At 38.8% G+C, this 17,269-nt stretch overlaps 1 long non-coding RNA gene across 1 annotated transcript in view; it reads left to right on the forward strand.

Annotated features, from left to right (window-relative positions):
- The first annotated feature begins 13,990 nt into the window (after positions 1-13,990).
- Positions 13,991-17,269, forward strand: part of LOC133535197 (uncharacterized) — a 22,038-nt gene continuing 18,759 nt past the window's right edge. Inside the window, exon 1 of the long non-coding RNA XR_009802177.1 lies at positions 13,991-14,119. This is a non-coding gene — a long non-coding RNA (uncharacterized LOC133535197). The remainder of the gene's footprint in view (positions 14,120-17,269) is intronic.

A 17,269-nucleotide genomic window follows, 5' to 3' on the forward strand; every position in this document is an offset into this window, starting at 1 on the left:
GCGCTCTGGTTTCTAACCCCAAGCCCGTCTCTCCGCCTGGCTGCTGCTTATGACATAGCGACAGGTGATCAGATAAAAAGGCCCAGGTGGGCCCTTTATGCACCTGTCGCTGATTTCAAGGCCGGTACTGGCAACACCCCGCTTCGCTGCAGGCCCGCAGGCCATGCCCCCTCCACAGTTAGCTTCAGAATAACAATGTTATTAAAAAGAATAAGAGACCTCTCTAGAAATGTTGGTCTTTCTTAAAAATGCACGCGGTTTGTTGTGTTCAGTGTTAAAAAAAATATTTTATGACTCTTACGGAAATATGTTTTAAAATAGTTGGCTTCTTGGGTCTCTCAGCCAAAAAGGTTCCCGACCCCTGTCGTAGTGGTTTGTGTTGTGGTTTGTGCAGCCCTTTGAGATACTAGTGATTTAGGGCTATATAAGTAAACATTGATTGATTGATTAGCATGCCGTGCTAATCGAAGCACACTCCACGTAAATCAACTTGAATCCGTCCCTGATGGTGGTGTCACACCCTCCGACAACACACCGACGAGGCATGATGTCTCCAAGGTACGGAAAACAGTCGAAAAAACGGAAAATAACAGAGCTGATCAGACTAGATGTTTGTAATGTGTTTGAGAAAATGGCGGACTGACTACCTAGGTGACGTCACGTTGTGTCATCGCTCCGAGAGTGAACAATAGAAAGGCGTTTATTTCGCCAAAATTCACCCATTTAGAGTTCGTAAATCGGTTTAAAAAATGTATGGTCTTTTTTCTGCACCAGCAAGGTATATATTGATGCTTACATAGGTCTGGTGATAATGTTCCCCTTTAAATACTTTTTAGGATGACATTTTAGATACATTTCTTGTTTCATTCTGCTTGGACGCCCCTGCTTATACCCTTTTTTCTTGACTTCAACTCAAAAATACTTGAAGTTCTGTTCAGGAGTGTCTAAAAGTTGTTGTCATGTGACCAACCCAGGTAATGCCTTCCCCAAAATGGCAGCGTGTAAGGTAAGTTAGCTCATTTTCAAAACTGGCCATTACAGGTCATTTTAAAGGCCTACTGAAAGCCACTACTACCCACCACGCAGTCTGATAGTTTATATATCAATGATGAAATATTAACATTGCAACACATGCCAATACGGCCTTTTTAGTTTACTAAATTGTCATTTTAAATTTCCCGCGAAGTATCCTGTTGAAATTGTTGCGGAATGACGACGCTTATGTTGACGCGTGCTTGTGACGTTATTGGTTGGAGCGGACATTTTATCCCAGCACCACTCACGGCTAAAAGTCGTCTGCTTTAATCGCATAATTACACAGTATTTTGGACATCTGTGTTGCTGAATCTTTCGCAATGTGTTCAATTAATAATGGAGACGTCAAAGAAGAATGCTGTTGGTGGAAAGCGGTGTATTTCGGCCGGCTGTAGCAACACAAACACAGCCGGTGTTTCTTTGTTTGTTGTGAAGCTTTAATATGGAACAGAGTGGTGAAGCGAACATGTTTCTCTACCACATGTCAACCGGCAGGTTTCGGTGAGAAAATTGTGGTAATAAGTCGGCTCTTACCGTAAACATGAGCGGAGCTTGTGTCGTTCTTCCTGCAGCTGTCAAAGAGGCAGCTGCGACTTTCTTGGCTCCTCCATGGCTTCACTCAGAGACACTGGCGGTCACCACACCCCTCAGACTTTCAGGTATGACTTAATAATCTCACTTGCTAACTTTCGCTTATGGTTGTCCATCGAGTCCGATGACGACATAAGTAAGCAGGTACCTGCGCAAGGAGATATTTCAGTGCAAAGGAGGTGCGCTTTCTCCAGTAGCACTATCTTCGCCACAGTGAGGTGATCCCATGACGACCAGTCCCTCGCCATGACTGCAGGAGGTTTCCAGGTCCTTATTCCTTCAAGGCCCGCCTATTGCGCACCACCAGCACATTGCTTTTCTGTTAGGGTGTGCTCCCTTAGCCTTTGCCTAAATAAGCTGACCCACAAGCCAATGGGGCTATTTAACCATAGTTGGGGCAGGGTTGACGGGCGTCAGGGTGTGGTCCACACAATGGTGGGCCTATACGCCACATTTCTAGGGCCCACTGCTGCTCCGAGATCCCCTTCAGTTTAGTTCGGGGTCTGCAAAGACCCTTATCCGTGTGTGGCCACGAGGAGGCACTGAAGGAGTCTTGGTGGTGGAGAGGCTTTGTACCAGCAGGAGGAGACTTACGCACTCGGCTCCTCTTTTCACCCCCTGAGGGGGGGCTAGCTGGCGGCGGTAGCTGTAAGCAAGAGAGTAGCAAGCAGAAAGCAACACGCATTATCTACAGACATCTCTCTACTTCTACTGCACTAGACGCGTCACATACACCCTGTGTATACACACACACACACACATAATCTCACTAAAACACCAGTAACACATTAATCACATAAGGGATTTTCCAGAATTATCCTAGTAAATGTGTCTAATAACATCTGAATCGCTCCCACTGCCTTCGTCTTTTTAATTTTTATTTTTTTTCTTCCAGTCCTTCACTCTCACTTTCCTCATCCACAAATCTTTCATCCTCGCTCAAATTAATGAGGAAATTGTCGCTTTCTCGGTCAGAATGGCTCGCGCTGCTGGTGTCCATGATTGTAATCAATATACGGATGTGAGGAGCCCTCACACCGGTGACGTCACACGCACATCGTCTGCTACTTCCGGTACAGGCAAGGCTTTTTTATTAGCGACCAAAAGTTGCAAACTTTAACGTCGATGTTCTCTACTAAATCCTTTCAGCAAAAATATGGCAATATCGCGAAATGATCAAGTATGACACATAGAATATACCTGCTATCCCTGTTTAAATAAGAAAATGTCACTTTGGTAGGCTTTTAAATCCATGTAACAATTCTAATACTTCAACAGTTTTAAATATTACCAATGAACTGCTCTCACCATATTTCTTGAATGACCTAATCACTCTCCAGTCATTAGTCTTAAAATTGCTAGATTGACCCGAAATATTTGTCACAACTGAAAAAATTCAAAAAATCCACTCAGTAAGTGTGACTGTTTTAAATATTTTGAGTTGATTTACGTTTTGTTCAATTTAAAGTAATTGTTGGTACTGAGCACAAAAAAACTGCCAATTTCAGTTCCTTGAACGTATGCCTTCCCCAAAATGGCAGTGTGTCAGGTAAGCTCTCTTATTTACAAATCCATTTAACACATTTTATTATAAGGTGTTAAATATTACATATGAACTGTACTTACTATACTTCTTGAAATTCATTCACGCTATCCAGTTAGTAGCCATAAAAATGGTAGCTTGACGCAACATACATTTTATGTCAAATATGGCAAAAAAAAAAAATTCAATAAATCTCACGGTTTCAATTATTTTTAGTTGATGTATCTTATTTTGTTCAATTTAAAAGTATGTTCATTGTATTAGGTAAGCACGCTAAGTTGAGTTATTTTCAAATACGGAATACATTGTTGATTAAGATCCAAAGTAACATATCGCTTAATGCATGGGTGTCAAACGTACGGCCCGCGAAGAGGTTTTTTCCGGCCCACGGGATGAGTTTGCGAAGTATAAAAATGAGGCAAAACTTTTGAATGAAAGAAACTACTGTTCTAAATGTGTCCACTAGATGTCACAATAGCAATTCATTGTATCGTTGTAGATTATGCAAAAAAAACAAAACAGGTCAGGTTCAAACACCGATGATATCTATTAAACAAGACAAGAAGCAAGGAATTAAACAGACAGAATTCAATTCGGCTCAATTTGAGGAGAGATGCTTGGACATCTGTACCCTTCGACATTTGTCATTACACTCTGCCAGAAGATTGGACACCTCCTTTTTTTATTTGGACCTTCTCCGACCACATGGCCACAGCTGTTTCCAAGGGACTAGGGTCGTATACAGTTCACAGAAAAGGTCGGTTCAAAAAAGAGGTGTCTGGAACTTGGGCAGATCCTGCCTTCTCTCGTTGATTATAATACATGATAGAAAACAGAAACCCCTTACGCAGTAGAGTTGTACGAGCCTTCTTCTTGGTAGGTTCAAAGACAGCTTTTGGTCTTCTCACTGGCAACTCATTTCAACACAAAGTTTTTGTGATAACTTGAAAAATAATTATTCTTACAGTTAGTGCACCAGTCGAGGAAAAGGAGCAAACTACATAAATAAGATCCTGTATTTTGATTTTGATGCTGAGATAGGCGCCAGCGCCCCCCGCGACCCCGAAAGGGAATAAGCGGTAGAAAATGGATGGATGGATGGATCTATTGAAAATTCACACCAATGAGTTGACTGATGAACATTATCACATAATTTAATCAGAAAGCATAAACAAATAAAGGTAGAACACTATTAACTACAACATGTAAGTGTAAAAAAAAAAATCAATAACATTATGATTTGTACATTTTCAGGATGTGCTTGTTCTATTTTTTTAAATATAAAAAATCTGAAGTTACCCTTATTTTTAAGTTATCGTGCCGTGATTTTACCAGTCCGGTCCACTTGGGAGTAGATTTTTTTTCCAAGTGGCCTTCGATCTAAAATGAGTTTGACCCCCCTGACTTAATGTAAGTTTGCATAGAATATCAGTAAGAGAAAAACATCGGAACTGTGTTCTCTGTGTTCCGTTTGGTCTATAGAACAGTAAAGCCTTACTATTCATGGGGATTACGATCTAAACCCACCAGCAAATAGCCAATAAAGTTGAGTAATTGAGACGTCCGTAGAATAAAGCCTGGATTCTGATAAACCATCAAGGCAGAAGGGAAACCCGGAAACGATGTACTAAAAAAACACAACCAATCGCAGCTCTGCGTTCCGTGTTCCCACCGACACGAAGCTAAATTTTATAAGTGGGAGGAGCCAGCCGGCGTTACGTGATGCAAGAGCATAATTCTGTCTCAATGCTATCGTGTGTTTTCTGCGGAGAAAAAAAACCCTACAATTGATTAATTCTTATAAATTAAGATTACTTGACGATTTTTTGCTTATTGTACTAATTTGAAACCAACTGTCCATGCATTTTTGGATGAGTATTCAATAGGGATGTCCGATAACATCGGACCGCCGATATTCTCGGCCGAAAAATGCTTCAAAATGTAATATCGGAAATTATCGGTTTCAAAACTATCGGTATCGGTTTCAAAAAGTAAAATGTATGACTTTTTGTATGACACGGAGGTAGGGAGAAGTAAACGGCGCCAATAAACCTTACTTCCTACTTCCTTTGCGTGCCATTCCAATCCCATAATACGTACGCTATTCATACACACAACTGAAGGCAAGGCATACTTGGTCAACAGCCATACAGGTCACACTGAGGGTGGCCGTATAAACCACTTTAACACTGTTAGAAATATGCGCCACACTGTGAACCCACACCAAACAAGAATGACAAACACATTTCGGGAGAACATCCGCACCGCAACACAACAGAACAAATACCCAGAACACTACAATATACAGCCCCCACCTCAAACCCGCCCCCCCCAACCCTGCCTACCTCAACCTCCTCATGCTCTCTCAGGGAGAGCATGTCCCAAATTCCAAGCTGCTGTTTTGAGGTATGTTAAAAAAAAAATTATGTAATTTGGGACTTCAATAATAAACATGGCAGTGCCATGTAGGCATTCTTTTCCATAACTTGAGTTGATTTATTTTGGAAAACCCTGTTACATTGTTTAATGCATGGGTCCCAGACACGCGGCCCGTGGGCCAATTGCGGCCCACGAGACGTTATTTTGCGGCTCCCACCTTATTATGAAAGTTTAATGGTAGTGCAGCCCGCGAGTTTTATATGATTGGCGCTTGACAGAGTTGTGTGCGGAGCAGAAGGAATCTGCCAATCACGGTGTGGTATGTGGCTCTCGAGGGCCGAACATTGACGTGACTTGCGTGATGCAAGCAGAGAAACGTTTTGCTGCTTTTCAACTAGACCCGCACGCGGTTTTCCTCCCTTCCTTGCTCGCCTGCCTGCTCGCGCTTTCTCTCTAGCTCTCTCTGTCACTGAGTGTGTCTCTCTCTCTTGCTCCCTCCCCCGGCGCCGGGTAGACAAGTGGTCCCGGTAGCTTCCGAAGCACTCCGCCAAAGGACCGAGCGACAATACAAAACTGTGGTGCACTGGACCCCAGCGCTGATACTCCGGCAGAGAGTTCTCTGTTCGATTCGGACGTGTAACACGTTAGTCGTGATGTTAGCCCGTTCGGGGCTAATTGTGCTGCCATAACTGTAAAATCCATCCCCTCCCTTTGGCTCTGTCACGCCAAATTTCTTCTCCCTACAAAAACCTTCCCCCCATTTACTTCCGGGGTTATGATTAATACAGACGTTTTGTTAACGCTATATTATAAAAATATAACGCTATATTATAAAAATACAGACGTTTTGTTAACGCTATATTATAAAAAATTTTTAAAAACAATTTACAAACACAAGCTATGGGACGACATAAGAGGAAAAGTGACCCCGGAAGTAAATGCGTCATCCCATAGCTTGTGTTTGTAAATTGTTTTTCTTTTTTTTTTATAATATAGAGTTAACAAAACGTCTGTATTTTTATAATATAGTGTTATATTTTTTTAATATAGCGTTATATTTTTTTAATATAGCGTTATATTTTTTTAATATAGCGTTATATTTTTTTAATATAGTGTTATATATTTTTAATATAGCGTTAACAAAATGTCTGTATTAATCATGACCCCCGGAAGTAAATGGGGGCGAAGGTTTTTGTAGGGGGGAAGAAATTCGGCGTGACGATTTTTGTTATTTTTTGTCCAAAATGGCTCTTTCAACATTCTGGGTTGCCTACCCCTGCATTAGTGGAAAAGCAGCAAATGAGTGAAAGCGACAGAAACGTTGCCGTGGAGACGAGGGTTTTCTTATGTGCCTGGCTGCAGTCACACCACAACACCTGTCCAACAGTAATACGTTTTTTTTATTATTGTTTAATTTGCATTGCCTCACATTACTTAATTCTCATTTTGTTCATTTATATATTGATTTTATTTTGTGTTGAAAATAAAAATAAAGACATTTAAAAATATTTTATTTTTAGAAAATCTTATCTTGCGGCCCAGCCTTACCCAAATTCTGCATCCAGTGGCCCCCAGGTAAATTGAGTTTGAGACCCCTGGTTCACAACAAAATTAGCCGTAATAATGTGTTAATTCCACGACTGTATATATCGGAATCGGTCATTAAGAGTTGGACAATATCGGGATATCGGCAAAAAACCTATTATCGGACATCTCTAGTATTCATGTAACATTGTGTTAATTATTGTTTGTGTTCTTTGCCGTGGTGTAAAAGTGTTACCAATAAGCAGGGGTGTCCAAAGTCTTTCCACCAGGGGAATTATACATACAAATTTAAGTATGTCTTGGCCTATTTTGACACAATTTATGCATTAAAGAGGTTAAAAACAATCAATTGTCGAACATTATATGCTAAGCTACTGAAACTACATTTTATATTTTAGAAAACACCAATAAAACTCAAGGTGTGGGTTGAAAACAACCCTGTGGTCACACTTTGGATACCCCTGTCTTTTTAATAATCCCCTTAAATGGAACTAATTTGTGCAAATGGAAGTAATTTAGTCTGGTTGTTACGGAAGTCAAACTGAGTCCAAATGATTGCTGTTGTGATTGTGTTATTATTTTACACCTGTGGTCTATAGCAGTGGTCCCCAACTTTTTTGTATCCGTGGACCGGTCAACGCTTAATAATTTGTCCCACGGCCCGGGGTGGAGGGGGGGTGGGTCCTTTTTTTTTTTTTAATCTTCTTCTTTGTCATGAAAATGGGAGGTTTTTGTGGTTGGTGTATATTGTGTTTTTTATGTTGATTTAATAAAGACAAAAACATTTTTTTTTTTTTTTTTTTAATCTTCTTTGTCATGAAAAAGGGAGGTTTTTGTGGTTGGTGTATACTGTGTTTTTTATGTTGATTTAATAAAGACAAAAAAAATTGTATTTTAATTTTTTTTAATCTTCTTTGTCATGAAAAAGGGAGGTTTTTGTGGTTGGTGTATATTGTGTTTTTTATGTTGATTTAATAAAGACAAAAAAAATTTTTTTTTTTTTTTTTTAATCTTCTTTGTCATAAAATAGGGAGGTTTTTGTGGTTGGTGCACTAATTGTGAGTGTATATTGTGTTTTTTATGTTGATTTAATAAAGACAAAACATTTTTTTTTTTTTTTTTTAATCTTCTTTGTCATGAAAAAGGGAGGTTTTTGTGGTTGGTGTATATTGTGTTTTTTATGTTGATTTAATAAACACAAAAAAAAATTGTATTTTTATTTTTTTTTAATCTTCTTTGTCATGAAAAAGGGAGGTTTTTGTGGTTGTCCACTAATTGTGAGTGTATATTGTGTTTTTTATGTTGATTTAATAAAGACAATTTTTTTATTTTTTTTTTAAATCTTCTTTGTCATGAAAAAGGGAGGTTTTTGTGGTTGGTGTATATTGTGTTTTTTATGTTGATTTAATAAAGACAAAAAAAATGTGTATTTTTTTTTTTTTTTTTAATCTTCTTTGTCATGAAAAAGGGAGGTTTTTGTGGTTGGTGCACTAATTGTGAGTGTATATTGTGTTTTTTATGTTGATTTAATAAAGACAAAACATTTTATTTTTTTTTTATCTTCTTTTTTGTCATGAAAAAGGGAGGTTTTTGTGGTTGGTCCACTAATTGTGAGTGTATATTGTGTTTTTTATGTTGATTTAATAAAAAAAAAAAGTTTTATTCTTTTATTTTATTTTATTTTTTTAAATAAAAAATTATTCTGCGGCCCGGTACCAATCGGGTCACGGCCTGGTACCGGGCCGCGGCCCGGTGGTTGGGGACCACTGGTCTATAGTGCCTAATCAGGTAAGATTGTTTTTTTTTCTACATTTAGTGTAAACAAAATAATTTCTCAGCAAATACAGCATGCTATGTTAAACATCATTATTTTCCTTGTAATCTAACAAACGTAAACTTTTAATCCTAAATATGTTAGAATATTATTGTGTGTTATATGTATGTTTTGGTATTTAATCGTGTAGATTGTTTGCTGACACTGTGATTTTCTCTTGCGTGCAAACGTGCGTCGGTGCCATTTGTTTGTTGTAACTTTGAAAATAAACTAACAATATTGTCTTTTTTCATACTGAACTCCTCAAATTGTGTATCGTTCCATTTCAGGAAACTTGATTTTTATTTTTTGACAAGGTCCCTAGGATGAAGATGATTTATTTAAGTAACAAGACTGGAAGTAACAGGAGTGCGTTTTTAGCGTTGAATTAGTAAAACAAACCCCAAAACCAGCAAATCCTATTAAACTTATATTCAATTGAATAGACTGTAAAGACAAAATATTTCAACTTTTTTTTTTTTTTTGCAAATAATCATTACCGGTAAGTTAGAATTTAATGGCAGCAACACATTGCAAAAACGTTGGCAGAGTGGCATTTTTACCACTGTGTTACATGGCCTTTCCTTTTAACAACACTCAGTAAACATTTGGGAACTGAAAAAAACAATTTTTGAAGCTTTTCAGGTGGAATTCTTTCCCATTCTTGCTTGATGTACAACTTAAGTTTGTTCAACAGTCCGGAGTCTCCTGTATGGTATTTCAGGTTTCATATTGCGCAACACATTTTGAATGGGAGACAGGTCTGGACCACAGACAGGCCAGTCTAGTTTTGTACCACGTTGCTTGGCATTGTCTTGCTGAAATAAGCAGGGGCGTCCATGATAACGTTGCATGAATGGCAACATATGTTGCTCCAAAACCTGTATGTACCTTTCAGCATTAATGGTGCCTTCACAGATGTGTAAGCTACCCATGCCTTGGGGACTAATACACCCCCCTACCATCACAGATGCTGGCTTTTGAACTTTGGCCTATAACAATCCGGATGGTTTTATTCGTCTTTGGTTCGGAGGACACAACGTACACAGTTTCCAAATACAATTTGAAATGTGGACTCGTCATACCACAGAACACTTTTACATTTTGCATCAGTATATCTTAGTTGAGCTCTGGCCCTGTGAAGCCGGCAGTGTTTCTGGATGTTGTTGATAAATGGCTTTGGCTTTGCATAGTAGAGCTTTAACTTGCACTTACGGATGTAGCGACCAACTGTAGTTACTGACAGTGTTTTTCTGAAGTGTTCCTGAGCCCATGTGGCGATATCCTTTACACACTGATGTCGCTTTTTGATGCAATTCCGCCTGAGGGATCGGAAGTCCGTAATATCCTTGCTAACGTGCAGTAATTTCTCCAGATTCTCTGAACATTTTGATGATATTTCGGACCGTAGATGGTGAAATCCCTAAATTCCTTGCAATAGCTCGTTGAGAAATGTTGTTCTAAAACTGTTGGACAATTTGCTCACGCATTCGTTCACATATTCACTGAGCATTTCATGGAAGCTGCTTTTATACCCAATCATGGCACCCACCTGTTCCCAATGAGCCTGTTCACCGGTGGGATGTTCCAAATAAGTGTTTGATGAGCATTACACAACTTTCTCAGCATTTTTGGCCACTTGTGCCAGCATTTTTGAAGCATGTTGCAGGCATAAATTCTAAATGAGCTAATATTTGCAAAAAAATAACACAATTTTCCAGTTTGAATGTTAAGTATCTTGTCTTTGCAGTCTATTCAATTGAAACATAAGTTGAAAAGGATTTGCAAATCATTGTATTTTGTTTATACTTAAATGCCAACATCACTGGTTTCGGGGTTTGTAGATTAAATATAATCATACGGCGTTCATGCTAATAGCGTGTTTAGCAGATTTAAGTGATTAATTTAAGAAAAATATTTAAAAAAAAATGTTCACTAAATACGGGCATTCATGTGCTTTTTGGCCCATCAGAAACCTAAAAAGCACAATTGGTCGCACAATTATAAGAGTTCATCGATGTAAAGAGTAACATGTTATTCCTGTTGTTATTTTCCCACCAGCACTTATACTGTTTGTCTTTCATTTCCTGCCACTTCTCTTGTGGCCTGAGTGCTGCCTCTCTTCCCGATCCCTGATTGGCCAGCAGGACACTCCAGTTCCTGCAGGTTTTCAATCAGAATGCTTTGTATGCCAGCCTTGACCTCTGGACCTGTTCGGTGATGTCCACTTTCGGGCTGCACAAGCTCGAGTAGCTTTTCTCTGTTTAGTGTTTGTTACTACCTAAAAATGTGTTCGCTTCCTGTGCACTCCTTAGCTGCACTAGCTTTTCATTATAAATGCTTTTTACCTGCATTCTGCCTGCCGTCTCTGTATCTTGTGGTCACCCTGCAGGCAAATTAGTCACCTGTGACAGTCATGACCTCTTTGTTTTTAATGTCAGGCGTTGCTATAAGATTTTTCTTTGTTATTTTTTTTTGTTTAGTTCTTTTACACTGGACCTTCAATCAATCAATCAATCAATCAATCAATGAATCAATCAATGTTTATTTATATAGCCCTAAATCACAAATGTCTCAAAGGACTGTACAAACCACTACGACTACGACATCCTCGGAAGACCCCACAAAAGGGCAAGGAAAACTCACACCCAGTGGGACGCCAGTGACAATGCTGACTATGAGAAACCTTGGAGAGGACCTCAGATGTGGGCAACCATCTAGGGGACCGAAAGCAATGGATGTCGAGCGGGTCTAACATGATACTGTGAAAGTTCAATCCATAGTGGCTCCAACACAGCTGTGAGAGTTCAGTTCAAAGCGGATCCAAGACAGCATCCAGAGTCCCGTCCACAGGAAACCATCCCAAGCGGAGGTGGATCAGCAGCGTACAGATGTCCCCAACCGATACACAGGCGAGCGGTCCATCCTGGGTCTCGACTCTGGACAGCCAGTACTTCATCCATGGTCATCGGACCGGACCCCCTCCACAAGGGATGGGGGGACATAGGAGAAAAAAGAAAAGAAGCGGCAGATCAACTGGTCTAAAAAGGTGGACTATTTAAAGGCTAGATGAGTTTTAAGGTGAGACTTAAATGCTTCAAGCCTCCCATAGCACAAAAACTATTAGTCCTGAGGTCACAATATGAACAGTTCACCATCATAACAGAAGAAGTAGACGGACAAATGGAGGTGGAACACATCGAAAACTAATATCCGACCTGGGCCATCAAAAAAGAGGAACAACAAGTAAAAACATTTAAAAACAGCAAAGGTGGAAATACAAAAAACAAAGAGGTCATAACCATACTTGCCCGTTTTTTTCCGGGAGACTCCTGAATTTCAGTGCTCTTCCCAAAAATCTCCCGGGGCAACCATTCTCCCGAATTTCTCCCGATTTTCACCCTGGCAACAATATTGGGGGCGTGCCTTAAAGCCACTGCATTTGGCGTCCTCTACAAGCTGTTGTCATGTCTGCTTTTACAACATACAAACAGCGTGTCAGCACATATATGCAGCTTTCACAAACACACACAAGTGAACGCGAGGCATACTTAATCAACAGCCATACAGGTCACACTGAGGGTGGCAGTATAAACAACTTTAACACTGTTACAAATATGTGCCACACTGTGAACACACACCAAACAAGAATGACAAACACATTTCGGGAGAACATCCGCACCGTAACACAACAGAGCAAATACCCAGGTTCCCTTGCAGCACTAACTCTTCCGGGAAGCTTCGATATACATATGTCTCCATTTGCTGCAATATACCGAATTTGGAGGTCTCAAGGATGGCAAGTATGGTCATAATCTTACCATCCATTAGGGCAGTGGTTCTCAAATGGGGGTACGCATACTTCTGGGGGTATTTAAAGGTATGTGAGATTTTTTAAAAACATTGTAAAAATAGCAACAATTTAAAAATCTTTTATAAATATATTTATTGAATACTACTTCAACAAAATATGAATGTAAGTTCATAAACTGTGACAACAATGCAATATTCAGTATTGACAGCTAGATTTTTTTATGGACATGTTCCATAAATATTGACGTTAAAGATTTCTTTTTTTGTGAAGAAATGTTTAGAATTAAGTTGATGAATCCAGATGGATCTCTATTACAATCCCCAAAGAGGGCACTTTAAGTTGATGTGTAGAAATATTTATTTATAATTGAATCACTTGTTTAATTTTCAACAAGTTTTTAGTTATTTTTATATCTTTTTTTTCCAAATAGTTCAAGAAAGACCACTACAAATGAGCAATATTTTGCACTGTTTAATAAATCAGGAACTGATGACATAGTGCTTTATTTTACTTCTTTATCTCTTTTTTCCAACCAAAAATGCTTTGCTCTGATTAGGGGTGGCATAGCTCGGTTGGTAGAGTGGCAGTGCCAGCAACTTGAGGGTTGCAGGTTCGATTCCCGCTTCCGCCATCCTAGTCTCTGCGGTTGTGTCCTTGGGCAAGGCACTTTACCCACCTGCTCCCAGTGCCACCCACACTGGTTTAAATGTAACTTCGATATTGGGTTTCTCTATGTAAAGCGCTTTGAGTCACTAGAGAAAAGCGCTATATAAATATAATTCACTTCACTTCACATTAGGGGGTACTTGAATTTAAAAAAAATGTTCACAGGGGGTACATCAGTGAAAAAAGGTTGGGAACCACAGCATTAGGGGAAAAGCAGTATCAATGAAAAACCACAAAATAAACACAGCAGTTCAATAACAAAAACAAGACGGTTGTACATCAAAGGACAAAAATAAACATGACTAAAAAATAAAAATAAAAAGCAATGGAATTGGCAAAATCCTGCAGCTAAAACATACGTCGGAAAAACAGGAGGAACAATAACAAGAAGGAAAGAATATCGGAAAAAAAAAATATTGAAAAAGAGACAACTTTGTCATGATCTCAGGTGACAATTTTGGACTATGTTTGTTATTTTCCTGTTCAGTATCACTTCCTGTCCATGTGCTCTTGTTTGTCACTATTTCCTGTTGGTCTGTTTTGCAGCAACCTTTACTTTCTGTTCCTTGTCTTGCCAACACACCTGTTCCTCGTTGTTGATCAGTTCTATTTATTGCCTCCTCCTTCAGGGCTGCTTTGATATTTAGCGTGTGCCAAAGTGTTCTGTTGCCTTCGAGTTTCCTCCTCTATGGACTACTTTTTGTTCTGCCTGCATGACGCCTGCGCTCGAAGGGTAGGTGAGACTAAATATAAATGTGTACAAAACACAAGTGATGTGCATTAAAGGGGAACATTATCACAATTTCTAAAGGGTTAAAAACAACAACATCAGTTCCCAGTGGCTTGTTTTATTTTTCGAAGGTTTTTTCAAAATGTTACACCTCCCGTAATATCCCTAGAAAAAGCTTTAAAGTGCTTGATTTTCGCTATTTGTGATGCGACTGTCCAATTCCCTGTGACGTCATACAGGGCTGCCAACACAAACAACATGGCGGTTACCCCAGCAAGATATAGCGACATTAGCTCGGATTCAGACTCGGATTTCAGCGGCTTAAACGATTCAACAGCGGATCCAAGACAGCAGCGAGAGATGGTCGGAGTATGGAGGCAGATAGCGAAAACGAAATTGAAGAAGAAACTGAAGCTATTGAGCGAATAGCTATTGACGCTATATATCATGGGTGTACCTAATGAAGTGGCCCATAGCATGGCTGCCTTATTAGCATCGCCGGTAAAATGTGCGGACCAAACGATCAGGACTTTGGCATCTTTTGACACTGGAGCAACTTAAATCCGTCGATTGGTAAGTGTTTGTTTCGCATTAAATGTGGGTATCTAGTTTCAAATGTACATACAGCTAGTGTAAATAGCATGTTAGCATCGATTAGCATAGCATGTTAGCATTGATTAGCTGGCAGTCATGCCGTGACCAAATAGGTCTGATTAGCACATAAGTCAACAACATCAACAAAACTCACCTTTTGTGATTTCGTTGACTTAATCGTTGCAAATGCATTTGCAGGTTATCCATACATCTCTGTGCCATGTCTGTCTTAGCATCGCCGGTCAAATGTGGAGACACTTTGGTACATTTAATGGGGGTCTGGCGGCAGATTTCTTGCCAGTGGTGCAACTTGAATCCCTCCCTGTTAGTGTTGTTACACCGACGAGGCATGATGTCTCCAAGGTTCCAAAAAATAGTCGAAAAAACGGAAAATAACAGAGCTGAGACCCGGTGTTTGTAATGTTTTGAAAATGAAAATGGCGGGTGTGTTACCTCGGTGACGTCACGTTCTGACGTCATCGCTACAAGACCGATAAACAGAAAGGCGTTTAATTTGCCAAAATTCACCCATTTAGAGTTTGGCGATCAGTTAAAAAAATACATGGTCTTTTTTCTGCAACATCAAGGTATATATTGACGCTTGCATAGGTTTGGTGATAATGTTCCCCTTAATGCCACTCTGGATGTACTAATCACAGTGAATGGACACGCTCTAGACTTTTGTGAGGACTTTACCTATCTGGGAAGTCTCGTCAGTAAAGACGACTCTGCACAAAAGGACATTAGAACAAAACTCGGAAAGCCCCAGGATGCATTTAATAGGCTACACCAGGGGTCACCAACGCGTTGCCCGCGGGCACCAGGTTGCCCGTAAAGACCAGATGAGTCGCCCGCTGGCCTGTTCTAAAAATAGCTCAATTAGCAGCACTTACCAGTGAGCTGCCTCTATTTTTTTTAAATTGTATTTATTTACTAGCAAGCTGATCTGGATTTGCTCAATATTTTGAATTCTAAGAAAGACAAAACTCAAATAGAATTTGAAAATCCAAGAAAATATTTTAAAGACTTGGTCTTCACTTGTTTCAATAAATTCATTTTTTTTTTTTTACTTTGCTTCTTATAACTTTCAGAAAGACAATTTTAGAGAAAAAATACAACCTTGAAAATGATTTTAGGATTTTTAAACACATATACCTTTTTACCTTTTAAATTCTTTCCTCTTTTTTCCTGACAATTTAAATCAATGTTCAAGTATTTTTTTATTTATTGTAAAGAATAATAAATACATTTTAATTTAATTCTTAATTTTAGCTTCTGTTTTTTCGATGAAGAATATTTGTGAAATATTTCTTCAAACGTATTATGATTAAAATTTTAAAAACTATTCTGGCACATCTAGAAAATCTGTAGAACCAAATTTAAATGTTATTTAAAAGTCTTTTGAATTTCTTTTACATTTTTTGTTCTGGAAAATCTAGAAGAAATAATGGTTTGTCTTTGTTAGAAATATAGCTTGGTCCAATTTGTTATATATTCTAACAAAGTGCAGATTGGATTTTAACCTATTTGAAATATGTCATCTGTTGCGATCCTTGACTCGGATCGTCACATGTTTATTTTTCCATCTTTGTTTCATTCTCTTTCTGACCCAATTACTTCCTGTTTAGTCTGTTACCATGGTTACACATTGATTTCACCTGCTCCTCATTTTCTACACACACCTGGTTCTACTTGATTACTCCCTATATAAGCCTTCCTCTTTTCCTTCTTCAGTCTGGGTCCATAAGAGTTGCTCACTTGCAACAAGTGACGACTGCTCTTCTCGGTACGTTTATTCTCGCTAGCTCATATGCTAATCCACCTGGCTTTTCTTAGCTCACATGCTAATTATTTTTTTTTTTACATTTTTGTGCTTTCATGCCAGTTGTAGTTTTCTGTTTGTATTTCCTAGTTTTCATACTAGCGTTTTTGGTTTGCCTTTTTGATAGCGCCAGTATTTCTGTTCAGAGCTCTCTTTTTGTTAAATAAATCTTTTAAGATCTTACCTTTTGTTGTGTTCACGTCAACGCATCCTTGAGGGAATCGAACCCGGCACCTCGATGCCCACCGGTTCTTACATCATCAAAATTTTTAAAATCAATCTTAATCAGGAAAAATTACTAATGATGTTCCATAAATAATTTTTGTAATTTTTTCAGAAGGATTCGAATTAGCTAGTTTTTCTCCATTTTTTTCTGTTGAATTTTGAATTTTAAAGAGTTGGAATTAAAGATAAACTTTAAAATTTTAATTTTAATTTTTTTTCGTGTTTTCTCCTCTTTTAAACCGTTAAATTAAGTGGGGTTTTGTCATCATTTATTCTCTACAAAAAACCTTCCGTAGAAGGAAAAAAAATGTACGACGGAATGAGGGACAGAAATACCCATTTTTATATATACATAGATTTATTTATTAAAGGTAAATTGAGCAAATTGGCTATTTCTGGCAATTTATTTAAGTGTGTATCAAACTGGTAGCCCTTAGCATTAATCAGTACCAAAGAAGTAGCTCTTGGTTTCAAAAAGGTTGGTGACCCCTGGGCTGCACACCATCTGGAAT

This window comes from Nerophis ophidion, linkage group LG16 (genome assembly GCF_033978795.1).
Source record: "Nerophis ophidion isolate RoL-2023_Sa linkage group LG16, RoL_Noph_v1.0, whole genome shotgun sequence".
Classification (NCBI taxonomy): Eukaryota; Metazoa; Chordata; class Actinopteri; order Syngnathiformes; family Syngnathidae; genus Nerophis; species Nerophis ophidion.